This window comes from Marmota flaviventris, chromosome 9 (assembly GCF_047511675.1).
Source record: "Marmota flaviventris isolate mMarFla1 chromosome 9, mMarFla1.hap1, whole genome shotgun sequence".
Taxonomy (NCBI): domain Eukaryota; kingdom Metazoa; phylum Chordata; class Mammalia; order Rodentia; family Sciuridae; genus Marmota; species Marmota flaviventris.
The window spans coordinates 4,975,031-4,988,224 of NC_092506.1; the positions used below are offsets into that span (position 1 = coordinate 4,975,031).

At 40.1% G+C, this 13,194-nt stretch overlaps 1 protein-coding gene and 1 pseudogene across 21 annotated transcripts in view; one reads left to right on the forward strand and one right to left on the reverse strand.

Annotated features, from left to right (window-relative positions):
- Window positions 1-13,194, reverse strand: part of Ppp6r3 (protein phosphatase 6 regulatory subunit 3) — a 138,560-nt gene that overhangs the window by 121,330 nt on the left and 4,036 nt on the right. For 14 of the 21 annotated variants that reach the window (XM_034636900.2, XM_071615990.1, XM_034636899.2 and 11 more), the window contains exon 2: window positions 4,407-4,453. The exons of 6 other annotated variants lie outside the window; for them this stretch is intronic. The gene's annotated coding sequence lies outside the window, so the exon portion shown is untranslated. Of the gene's footprint in view, window positions 1-4,342; window positions 4,454-13,194 lie in introns of all 21 variants that reach the window. One more of the 21 variants, XM_071615980.1, reaches the window with a different exon arrangement.
- LOC114100151 (U6 spliceosomal RNA) lies at window positions 2,242-2,338 on the forward strand (annotated as a pseudogene).

Sequence of the window (13,194 nt, forward strand, 5' to 3'; positions counted from 1 at the left end):
TTTCAAAATCCTTGGCTCCACTGGAAGATACTAAGTCAGGATCAAAGCAGCTCATACCAGCACCAACCCTCAGCCCTCCTCAAGGAAAGTTATGGCAGAAGCAGGGTGGCACCAGAACTTACAGGGCCTGCTGCCAACTGTCACCAAATGAGTTCTACCACTAGCCCCAATCTGCACACCTTTAGGTCCCTCAATGGAGCTTTTGTTCCTGATTTGCCTCCTTTTAACTTACTAGTCAAAGTTAAGACTGTTTATTTTTTTTTAATTTCTTAGTTGTCAATGGATTTTATTTATTTACATTCAGTGCTGAGAATCGAACCCAGTGCCTCACACATGCTAGATAGACAGTGCTCTACCACTGAGCCACAATCCCAGCCCTAAAAAAAGATTTTCTTATAAGACAGTCCCTCCACCCCCTTCACACTCTTCTTTTCTGAATTTCCTCAAAATCGACTGGACTCATAATCTATGTTGACATGCATCCCCTTTCCACATTGTTTTTGGTATTCTGTACTTGGCTGGAGTCACATAAAGGTCATATTAATGTTTTCTAGCAATCAAAAGATCCCATTTCAAAACAGTAATTATCCTTGAAATTTTTCCTATTTTTGGAAATAAAAATGAGCTAACTAATGTAAAAGAGTAGAAAATCGAAGAAAGGGGCTCAGTGGCAGAGCATTTGCCTAGCAAATGTGAAGCACTGAGTTTAATTCTTAGCACCACATAAAAATAAATAAAAAGAAAATCTAAGAAATTCTTCATCAACACAGGAACAATTCATATTAAAGGAAACATTCATATTTGCTAGCTTTTAACAAAATGAAAATCCTCTATTATTGTTTTTAAAGTTTCTTAAATACTGATACTTATTTAAAACATCTATCTGGTACTTGGTAACTCAGAGATAGTGTGACTCTAAAAGAGTAATCCAAACTGGCAGATAACACCAGCAACCTAAAAATAATAAACATATCTGCTAGCCTGGCCAGCATGAGAAGCACCCTGGGCAGACATCTTAAAACCCTGGATAAGGCCAGACACAGTGGTGCATGCCTGTAATCCAAGGACCTCAAAAGGCTGAGGCAGGAGGATCACAAGTTCAAGGTCAGCCTGGGCAATTTACCAAGGTCCTGTCTCAAAATAAAAAGGGCTAGGGATGTAACTCAGTGATGGAGCACCCCTGGGTTCAATCCTCATCTCTCTCTCTCTCTCTCTCTCTCTCTCTCTCTCTCACACACACACACACACACAAATAAATAAATAAATAAGATATTAAAGTGTTTCCTGAAATGCAAACCTGGACTGAGGGGCTGGAGTTTGTGGCTCAGTGGTAGAGCACTTGCTAGCATGTGTGAGGCACTAGGTTCGATCCTTAGCACCACATAAACGTATAAAATAAAGGCCCATCAACATCTTTAAAAAATATTAAAAAGAAAAAACTGGAATGATAAAAACAAGGAGAAAATTCTTAGTCACCTCCATCCTTATCCCAGAAGGTTCACTAGAAGCAAAGCTTCATGAAGGAAAGTACTGTCCATTTTATTCTTTGATAAATATTAAATATCCAGACAGTATTTTGTCCATAACAGGAGCTCAATAAATACTTGTTGAACACTGATAAAACTGTAGCTAGGATGTTTCTGTTGAACTGGAACATGATAAACTGTGACCACAATCTCAAAAATAAAAGAGGAAATAAGCTTCCAGAAACAAACAAAAACCAGACCAGAAAGTACGAAAACACTAGTATTACCTGTAGAATATATGGTCTATATTGTTGAAACAACACATTACAAGAAGTATACTTACAGAATAAGAGACTACCAATAAAGAACAAGCAGACTTGGTGAAGAACTAGAATTTATCAAAAATTTAAAAATACGATGGAGCCAGGCACGGTGGTATATGCCTGTAATCCCAGCACCTTGGGAAGCTGAGGCAGAAGGATTCTAAGTTCAGCCTCAGCAACTTAGTGAAGCCTTAAGCAACTTAGCAAGACCCTGTCTCAAAATAATACATAAAAACAGCTGGGAATATAGCTCAGGGTAAAATTCCCCTGGATTCCATCCATAGTACCAAAAAAAGGTGTAATGAATGAAATTAAATTTGGTCAATTGATAAAATACAAACTGGACACAGCTGAAAAGAGAATTGTTAAAACCAAAGATGGAGTTGGAAAAAAATGCCCTTGAAGATAACATGGAAAGATGAAACAATGAAAAATGTTAAAAACAGCATAAAGTGCTCACTTCAGTCACACATATACTAAAATTGGAATGATACAAAGATTAGCATGTGCAAGGATGACATGGAAATTTGTGAAGCATACCATATTAAAAAAATTTTAATTGTTTTAAATAAAGCACAGAAGATGAAGTGAGAAGGTACAAGAAAGATCTAAACAGTACCAGGAAAAGGTAACTGAAAAAGCTGGAGAGACAACATCAAAACAATATACAGCTGAAAATTTTTTTTAATTAAAGAAATGTACCAATCCTCAGGCAGAGGAAGTATAAGAAATAAAAATCTTTTTGTAAATAATTCTTAGTGAAGTTGAGGAAGAGAGGGCAAAGTTTTAAAACGGGAAACCACTTAGAAAGTAGGTATTACCTACAGAGGAACAACTGACAACTAACTTCTAAATGATCTCAACAGCAACAATGGAAAAAGAAACACCACCAAAGTGCGAAGGGAAACACTCCTCCATCAGAAATCAGACATCAGGCAACACTGACTTTCAAGAATGATAATGTAAAAATGCCTAATTTGTGGGATTTTAAGTGCACCAATGAAAACAGGCCAATAATAGAAAACAAATTGGGAACTGGTGTAAGTGTAAAGTATGCTAAGATTCTTACGATGGTAAAGATATTAGATAACTCCAGGTTCTAAATCTAAAATATCTAAGATTACCATCAAACGTAGTATATAATTTAAGGGGGAAAAAATCCCACAATACATAAAGTAAGATAAGAAAAACAGAAAAAAAAAAAGTCATGTTAGTACAATATAAGAAAGTACAACATAAGAAAGTAGAAATAAATCAAATATTTCAATCCCAAATAATGTAAATGCAGTAACTCACCAATTTAGAATCAATTTACAAACCACAATCCAGTTACTTTCAAGGGCACATCTTAAAAGTTAAGGTCACAAAACAAACACTTGAAAGCAAAAGGTCAGAAAAAGATATTTTAAGCAAACACTAACCAATCAAGTCACTTGGTATAGCAATGTGGTATCTGACAAAATTCACCCTAAGGGGAAAAACATGCTTAGAGACAAAGATTTACAGAATGACCAACTGTAAGTCACTGGCAATTCAAAAATTCTAAACTTATAGAAGCAAAGCAAAAACTGAGAACTACAGGAATCTGACAAATCTTCCACCATACCAAGTAATTTAACAACCCCTCCAGCTCATAACTAATAGAACAAGCAGACAAAACTAGTTAAGGATATTACTGTCAATGTGAAGTCAATGAATGTATTTCATCTGGTAGACATGAAAAACCCTCACCTTAAAACCTGAAACATTCTTTTAAACACAGGTGGAATATTGAAGAAAATCTGTCACAAACCAAGTACTGAAACAAACCTCAACTAACTTCAAAGAATCAAAAATCACATTAGACACATCTTAACACAAAGTAAGTTAGCAATCAGTAACAAAGACTAAGGGGCCAGGGTCGTGGCTCAGTGGTAGAGCACTTGCCTAGCACATGTGAGGCACTGGGTTCGATCCCAGCACCACATAAAAATAAAAACAAGGTATAAAAAAATTACAAGGATTAAAAAAAGACAAAGAAGAACTCATAACAGAAATCATGAACACATTCCCACCTAAAAGATAAAATTCTACATAGCAAAACTTATGAACCACAGCTAAAAGTGGTACTTAAAAGGAAATCACTACTTTATTCAAATATGGGTGACATATAAGTATATAAAAGCACATACAAAGGCTAAAAATTAATGATCTAAACATTATTTTTAAGTTAAATAGTACAGGGCATGGTGGAGCAAGCCTGGGGAGGATAAGGCAGGAGGATGACAAGGTTGAGGCCAGTCTAGGCAACTTAGCCAGACACAATCTCAAATTTTTAAAAATAAAATAAAAAGAACGGAGGATATAGCTCAGTGGTAGAGCATCTGAGTTCAAATCCTAGTTCAAAAAAAAAAAAAATCTTGTTTTGTGACAAAGTTTCCCTAAATTGCTAAGACAGACCCTGATCTTATTGATCCCCCTGCCTCAGCCTCCCAAATTGCTGGGATTATAGGCATGCACCACTACCATGACTAACTTTTATCATTCTTAACTTGTTAAAGAAAAAGTACCCACACATTTAATTGTGAAAAATGAAACCATTTTCTTTGAAACTGCTGACAATGGTGCCTGCCATTACCATGTATGTTCTCCACTGTGATGGCTGTCCCAAGCAGCGCAGCAGGCCTAGAATGTAAGATCATTTACAGTTAAGGATTACTGAGAAAGAAAAAAAAACTGTTATTATTCAAAAATGAGATGAGTATCTACATAAAAACCCCAAAAGAGCCCACAGGCCATTTATTACATTGAAGAAGTTACTGCATGTAAAAGCAAATATAAGTCAACTATACTTTCATTTCCCAGCAAACAGAAAATTTAACTTTTAAAAACATCATTTACAATAGCACAAAAGCTATAACATACCCAAAGAATAAATCTAACAAAAGATGTGTAAGGGTTAGGCATGGTGACAGAGACCTATAATCCCGGCTGAGGCAGGATTGTAATTTGAGGCCAATTTAGGCAATTTAACAAGACTCTGTTTCAAAATAAAAAGAGATGGGGATGGAGCTCACTGACAGAGCACCCCTGAGTTCAATCCCCAGTACCCCACTCCCAAACATACACAAAAGCATTAAGAAAAAAAGATGTGCAAGACTTGGAGGGGGAAAAAAACATAAAACTTTTAAAAAATAACTAGATAACCAGGTGTGGTGATACACGCCTGTAATCCCAACTGCTCGGGAGGCTGAGATAGGAGGATTTCAAGTTCAAAACCAGCCTCAGCAACAGCAAGGCGCTAAGCAATTCAGTGAGAACTTGTCTCTAAATAAAATACAAAAAAGGGCTGGGGATGTGGCTCAGGGATTGACTGCCCCTGATTTCAATCCCCGGTACCACCCCCCCCACCAAAAAATAAAAAATAATAAAGAACAAGTTATAAATAAAAAATCTGTTTACTCATCTATCTCAGTTGAAGGAAGGTTAGAAAGAGGACTAAAAGGACCCAATTCCTTTTGTACTTTTATATTCTACGCTTTTAATAAATATCATCTTTTAAAATCCTATAAATACAGAAAAAATAAGCCTCAAAATGGGAAAAGGTATTTGTCGCACAAATGATTAATAAAAATCAGAATATATAAGAATTATTACAATTAAGAAAAGCTACACAAATAGTGTGAGAGGGCAGACATTTCACAAAAATAAAAACACAAATAGCCGGGGCTGGGGTTGTGGCTCATCAGTAGAGTGCTCACCTAGCAGTAGAGTGCTCACCAGCGCCTGTGAGGCGCTGGATTCAATCTTCAGCACCACATAAAAATAAATAAATAAAAGGTATTGTGTCCAGCTACAATTAAAAAAAACTAAAAATATATTTTAAAAAATTCAAATAGCCAAGAAAAATACAAGATGCTGCTCAACTTTATTAATAATCAGAGAAAAGATAAAAATAAAAAGTGCAAAGTATATGGGCAGATTTTTCTCCAAGGATATGAAATTAACCTATATATAAACTTTTTAGATACCTGTAATCCCAGCACATACCTATAATCCCAGAGATTTGGGAGGCTCAGCAGGAGGAACCCAAATTCGAGGCCAGCCTTGGCAATTTAACAAGACTGTCTCAAAACGAAATTTAAAAGGCTGGAGAATTAGCTCAGAGTACTTTCCCAGCATGCAGAAACCCTTGGATTCAATTCCCAGTACCACAAAAAATACAACCAAATTGTCAAGTATGAAACAGTCTGTATGAAACAATCCTCAGCACCATATAAAAAACAAGTAAATAAAACAAAGGTATTGTGTCCATCTACAACTTAAAAAAAAAAAGTCTGACAATCCAAGAGCTGGTGGAACTGTACATGAGCACTGTTGGCAGTGGAATCCCACGCAACTGCTTAGAGAAACAAGCTGCATCATCTCCTAAACAAAATGGAAGGGGTAGATACCCCACTACTCTGCAATTCTCTCCAAAGCCTACAACCTGGAGAGGTACTTTAGCAATTGTTGACAGCAGCCTTCTCTCTTACTGGAAACAATCCTATTTGCCAATGACAAGATGGCAAGTAAAATGAGACCCTGTCAGCCTCAAATATAACACAAAAGTGGAAAGGAATAAACTGCAGTTCTATTTGTCACTGTGGACAAACCTCATATCTCTTCCCACCCTTCCCAGTCTCTCCCTTGCTTTGCCATTCTTGCTTGGAAAACCACAACCCCATAAATGAAGAATCACATGCTGGGCTTCCAGGGAAACAACAGAACTGTGCTGTCTTGCTTTTCAAGTTGGGGCCACTCTGCTCAGGCAGGTCACCTACCCACCTTACCTGCTAACCCATTCCTGCTACTGTTGTTTTGGTACTGGGGATGGAACCGAGGGGTGCTTTACCACTGAGCCACATCATCAGGTTTTTTGGGTTTGTTTTGTTTTATTTTTTAAATTTGAGACAGGGTATTGCTACATTGCTGAGGTTGGCCTCCAACTTATGACCTCATACCTCAGCCTCCTAAACTGTTGGGATGACAGAGGTGCACCACCAGGCCTGGTTCCCATTCACATCTTTTCTTTCCCCACTCTCCTCATTCTCAGGCTCACTCCAACTCCCCCTCATCCTCACTGAGTGCCGAGAATTTTTTTCCAGACTCTCACTGAGAGGGAAAAAACAGGAAAGAAAATGTCCCTGCACTCCACTACTCCACTGCTCCACCGCCCTGCATCTGCTTTCCCTCCTCTCACACAGAAACCCATGGACACCAACTCTCTACATGGGCCGGCAGTCTAGTCCCTGATGTCTTCTCAAGACCCAGACTCCAGCAAGTGTCACCTTTCCTACTTCATTTCCCACCAAAATGACAAAACCCTGCGGTTTCTCCCATCACAACAAAACCTAGCCTCCCCTCATCCCTGTGGCAAACCCCCTTGACAGAACAGTGTCTGCAGTCCTCCTCTCTCCATCCCCGACTTCAGGCCTTCTTGCACTGCCTGGGAAGGCTCTCATGGTCATCCTTAACTTCCCTACCACCAATGCCAGGGTGAAGCCAGATTTAAAATTAGGCAGTCAGTGTAGTTAGGTAAATCGGGTCTAATATCGAGTGAAATCTAAAATGGAGGCCATGTTGAAAATGAATTTCAGGAAAAGTTGAGCAACTCTCAGAATATTAATGAAGTCCAGGAAACAGCCCCCAACAGATTTGAAGATAGCCCATCCCAAAGAAATGTTAATGAACAGCAAACTTGAAGATGCTGAAGTGCCCAGATTACTTCTTTGGCCCACGTGTGTCCCAACCCTTCGGGCCTTCCCACCTACATTCGCCCTTCAATGGATTCCACCTCTTGGGTCCCCTTCTTCCTCTGGGAGAAGTCTTTTCTGCTGTCCTTTAATAAACTTCTAATTTTCCACTCTGACCTTGCCTCGGTGTGCTTCTCTGGTGTTATTCTTCAACATTGGGGAAGCAAGGACTCGTCACCGGTCAACAGTGGTAACAAGGGGACAAATCTTAGCCCTCACCACACTGGACCTTAGGGCAGTAGCATCTAGCACAGGTTCCCACTTCTCTCAGGACTCTTCCCCAGGCTTCACTGCTGCCACTCTTGCCTGGTTCCTCCTACTTCCAAGGTTGCTCTTTCTGGGCACTCCTTTCCTCGGCACCCTGGCTCAGCCTCAAGACTGCAACGTCATCTAAACATGGAAGATTCATGTTGCTATCAGCAGCCCAGAACCCTCCCCTGAACTCCAGAGACCTTCATCCTACACATCTCCAGCCTGCTCTCTAAAAGCTTTACAAACTATACAGGTCCAAAACTCAACTCCTGGGGTTGGGATTATGGCTCAATAGTAAAGTGTTTGCCTAGCACGTGTGAGGCACTGGGTTTGATTCTCAGCACCACATATAAATAAATAAAGGTCCATTAACAACTAATAAAATATTTAAATAAAAGAAGAAAAAAAAAAAAAAAAACAACTCCTGATCTTACTTCCAAAACCTGCTCTTCCAAAAGTCTTCTTCACAAATGGCAACTCCCACTGTGAGCAAAAATTCCTGGTATCATCCTTCACTTCTCTCTCACACCCACACCCAATCTGCCAGCAAATCCTGTCTGCTCTCCCTTCAAGAAGGATCCAAAATCCAACCACTTCACACTACCCCCTTCCCCTTCAGTCCAAGCTGCCATGAATGCTCTGCTGGATCAGTGCCACAGCCTCTAGCCTCCTTCCAGCAGCACAGGGACAGCTATTCTTAACACAGCTACAGGGGGACCTTTAAGAAACCATACCATGTCACACTTCTGCTCAAAACACTGACTTCCCCTCTCAAAGAAAATAACAAAATCTTTACAAAGGCCTAGGCCTGGAGACCCACCCTAGCGCCCTGTTGGCACTTGCCTTCAGGCACACTGACCTCCTAGAGCCCCTCCAACAAATTACCCTCTGCCTGTAAAGCTGCCTCCACCCGTGGGCCCAGGGCTTGATCCCTCACCTCTACACAGGACCTCTTCTCAGCAAGGCCTACCTGATCACTGCATTTCATCTGCAAACAGCCCACTCACCCACTTCCCTTGCTTTACTTCTTTTCCCTACTTCTATCACCAGATAGCAGCTGAACCTTCCACTCACCTGTTAACTGTCTTTCTCCCACTAAAATGAAAGCTCCAGGAGGGCAGGGACTTCTGTCTGCTTTTCTCACTGCTAACATACCCAGCACTGGAACAGTACCCAAGACACAGTACTCAAACAACTGAATGCATGGATCCCAAAAACAATGTTGAAAAGGAAAAAGTCACAGAACAAAGTGACTCACTTTGTATAGTTTAACAGGAGGCAAAACTTATTAAATAAAGGTACACTCATAGATGACACCACCATAAAAGTAAAGCCTTAAAAATAAAATGTCTTAAGGAGCTCAGAAAGAGGAAGGCAGACAAGAAAGTGGCACAGGGAACCAAAGGCAGTGACAACATTCTATTTCTTAATCTAGTCAGTGGGTACACAATTGTCAGTTTTAATTTTTAAGAATATCTGCATACAATATATACTCCTTATCTCACTAAATATTCAAATTTTTAAAGAAGGTTAGAATGAGTACTGGAAAACTATGGGCCACAGACAGATCCAGCCCACCACCTATTTAGATTGTGAGGTTCCACAGGAAGACGGCTACCTTCCTCAGTTTACACACTGGCTGTGCTGCTTTCACACACACAGCCCACCCAGGAGCTGCACAGACTATTTGGCCTGCAAAGCCTCAAATATTTACCAACTGGCCCTTTGCAGAAAAAAATCTGCAGATCTCAATATAACTATTTGGTCACAGTATGGAATGTGTAAGGATACTAAGAACAAAATCAAAAGGGCTCAATCATCTGCTAACATACTGACTGATCTTTCAAGGCACATATGACCATGGCATGCTGAAAAAACATTCTATATAACATGTGACTTCACAGCAAAGAGTTATTTGTACAATATCCAAGGTGCCAGAAATATATACATACATGTGAAATAAAACATGTATATAACATAATCATTTGAAGGAAAAAAAAAACTTGCATATAAACGTTCACTCCAAAACCTCCCTCCACCAAAATCGCCATTACCCTGTACTTCCCCAGAGCAACTAGTTAGCCTTAAAGTTTCTCTATGATCCATAATATTCCATGTCTCTCCTTCAGAACTTAAAGCTACATCCCCAAGCATTTTTGCTTTTTTGAGACAGGGAATTGCTGAATTGCTGAGGCTGGCCTAATCTTGCGATCCTCCTGCCTCAGCTTCCCAATTTGCTGGGATTACAGGCCATATGCCACCACAGTGGCTGGAACCTGGGCATTCCTGACTACCAAAATATATTTGGAATTAAGAACAGAGACATGGTAGTACCTTAGCAGCAAAATATTATGCCTCTGATAGATGCCAAATGCATGACTGTTGAATCCACCTACAGTTATGCAATGAAGCAAGGATAAGAAATCCACAATGGGAAAAGGGATCATTCAGAGTGAAGGGGCAGGAGTCTCACTCACAGACAGGCAAATGAGACCTGCTCATGGTCCAAAGTCAGTAGAAACCCTTGGTATCTCTATGTCAACAAAAGAAAACCAGGAGTCACTGTCCCCTCATCCACCACATAAAGACAACTGACAAGAACTACCACCAAAAGAAAAGCAATTAGGAATTAACCATGTGTTCTTAACTCTCAGTGATAAACAGCTTTGACTTCACTCTTGCAACACAAACTGTGGTCTTGTGCGGCAGTACACACCTAAGGGATCACCTAAATAAATACTGTGATTTCTGCTGTCTCCGAGTCCATTCTTCAGCATGACATAAATTTTCCAAGTATCCACGATCTTTTAAGTTCTGTTCCAGTCCCAAACCATCATTCTCATGAAAGGAAGCCACAACTGCCAATCAAGTCGATACTCTCAGCAACATTCCTCCTACCACTGCCCTCATCTAGGGACTGAAGGCCTAGCCAAAGTCATCAGGCAAGGTCCACCTACTAGGCCACAGTAGAGCGTGCTTTAGTGTTACCTGTCCTGATTAGTCTCAGATGCCATGGGTTCTCAGGCAAGCTCTCCTTTCTCCTCTTCTCAGAGTGCGTCTCTGCTACCAGTACTCTTGCTAAGATTTACCTCCAGGTACAGGGAACCCAAAGCTCCAACTAGCAATGCACTCAGCTTTCTCCAAGTCTGACTCAGCATTCAGTCACCCTCTTATTTATGCAGCCTTTTAATTCTGCTAACATTCTAAAACCAAATCTTTCACTCATCTTTCCTGTGAGGACAATTTCATGGCAGCTGACTTCTAAGGTACAAGAACCACTGAGAAGTACAACATCAGTGCCTCCTTACATCGGATATTCAGAACCTATCAAACTTTATTTGTATAAATTCAGTCAAATGTATTATCTTCACTGATACTTCTAAAACAGGTCAATACTAGCCAACTATGACAAGCAAGGCTGGACACAGTGGCACAAGTCTACAAGCCCAGCAGCTCGGGAGGCTTAGGGAGGAGGGTCCCGAGCCTCAGCAACTTAGCGAGGCTCTAGGCAATTCAGCAGAGACTCTGTCTCTCAATAAAATATAAAAAGGGATGGGGACTTGGCTCAGGGGTTGAGCGCCTGTAGGTTCAATCCCAGACAACACACACACACACACACACACACACAGAGGCAGTCAACAGCCTCTATTCTTTGCCAATTCCTTAACATAAAATGTCCCAGTTAGGCATAATGGTAAGAAGTCTTTTCACACACTGCTACATGCCCTTTTAATTGTTTCTTCACCATCTAACCAATCTAACTGTAATCCAGATGTCAGTCTGTAATCCTTCAAACCCTGCATTAAACTGGTTATCAATCTATCTAGTAGCTATCTCTCTCCCAATGAAGAAAAATAAAGGAGAGGGAATGAGAGTAAAAGAAAAGGACTTCCAATACAATAGAATCTAAGGCAAAGTCAAAGGGCACAAAAACAATTGCCAGTCAGCCCAGATCCACACTGCAACAGGGAAAAAACCCATCCCCACACCCAGCACTATGCATTTCAGGATGTTCAAGATGTTTAGCAAGAACCTTGAAGCCTTCTGATGGCTCCAGAATCACACAGTCACCACTGTTTCAAATCTGATCTCTGGACAACTTGTATGGAGCAATAAACTTTGACCCTATTTTTCATTACCAAGCAGCTTCACCAGCATGGAAGGAACAGCATTTTTTTATATCTATTCTTCTATCATTTTTTATAACTTTCTTTTATTTATTTATATTTGTATGTGGTGCTGAAGTTCAAACCCAGCGCCTCACACATGCTAGACAAGTGCTCTACCACTGAGCCACAACCCCAGCCCTGGAATGGCACTTTTTAAGACACCAAAACCAAGTCAAAGTTACCACTTAGTACAAATGAAAAAGGGTGGGGGGGGGGGGCAGGTATTTTATTATTTTGCCAGATTTCTAGCAATCTCAACTACCCAAAGTTTAATGAAATTAGCCAACCAATCAATAAACAGAATCTCTTTTCCATGTGGCCCTAGAGTCTCTCACTGAGAGCAACTAACACTCTCAGTGTTAGGGAAGACTTGTTCCAGCAACTCCCACTCTCGGAGCCAATAAATATCAGCATCTGAGGATGCTCCAGTCCCTTATGTAAAATGCCAGTGTTTACATATAACCTCATACCTTCCTGAATGCTTTTAAGTCATCTCTAGGTTATTTATAACTAATACAAAAGAAATGCTATATGAATAGTTGTCATACTATATTGCTTATGGAATAACAAGAATTAAGAGTCCGTACATGTTCAGTTCAGATGCAACCATCCTAGGCCTAACCCTAGAGGAAACAAGAGACACCCAAAACCAATGCTCAAACAAGTGTTGGAGAAAAACTGAAGATGAGCAAAGTGACTAGTGGCTACACTTCATTCACATGGATTCAGTCAAGTTTCATGCCTGTGGCAAATTTAAGATTGGTTTTGGGGGACTGGAGATGTGGCTCAAGTGGTAGCGCGCTCTCCTGGCATGTGCGGGGCACTGGGTTCAATCCTCAGCACCACATAAAAATAAAATAAAGACATTGTGTCCACCTAAAAATAAAAAATAAATAAATAAATAAAAAGATTTGGTTTTTTGGAACTCTCTGGAATTTATTTTAAGTGTTTTCAATCCACAGCTGGTTGAGCCCACACATGTGGACCTGAGGATGCAGAACTCGGAGATACTGAGATACTGAGTGCCAACTACATAATCCTAAAAAACTTTGCAAATGGTCTACTTTGTAATTGTGTGCCTCTCCCCCAAGACTGCAAGTCCTTAAGGGCTTGTTTATCAGTGAACCCCTCTGGCAGAGTAAGGGCTCAATTTACTGGATGATCAAAAAGATGAAGATTAGAAGTATATGAGGTCAACATATACTTGTAG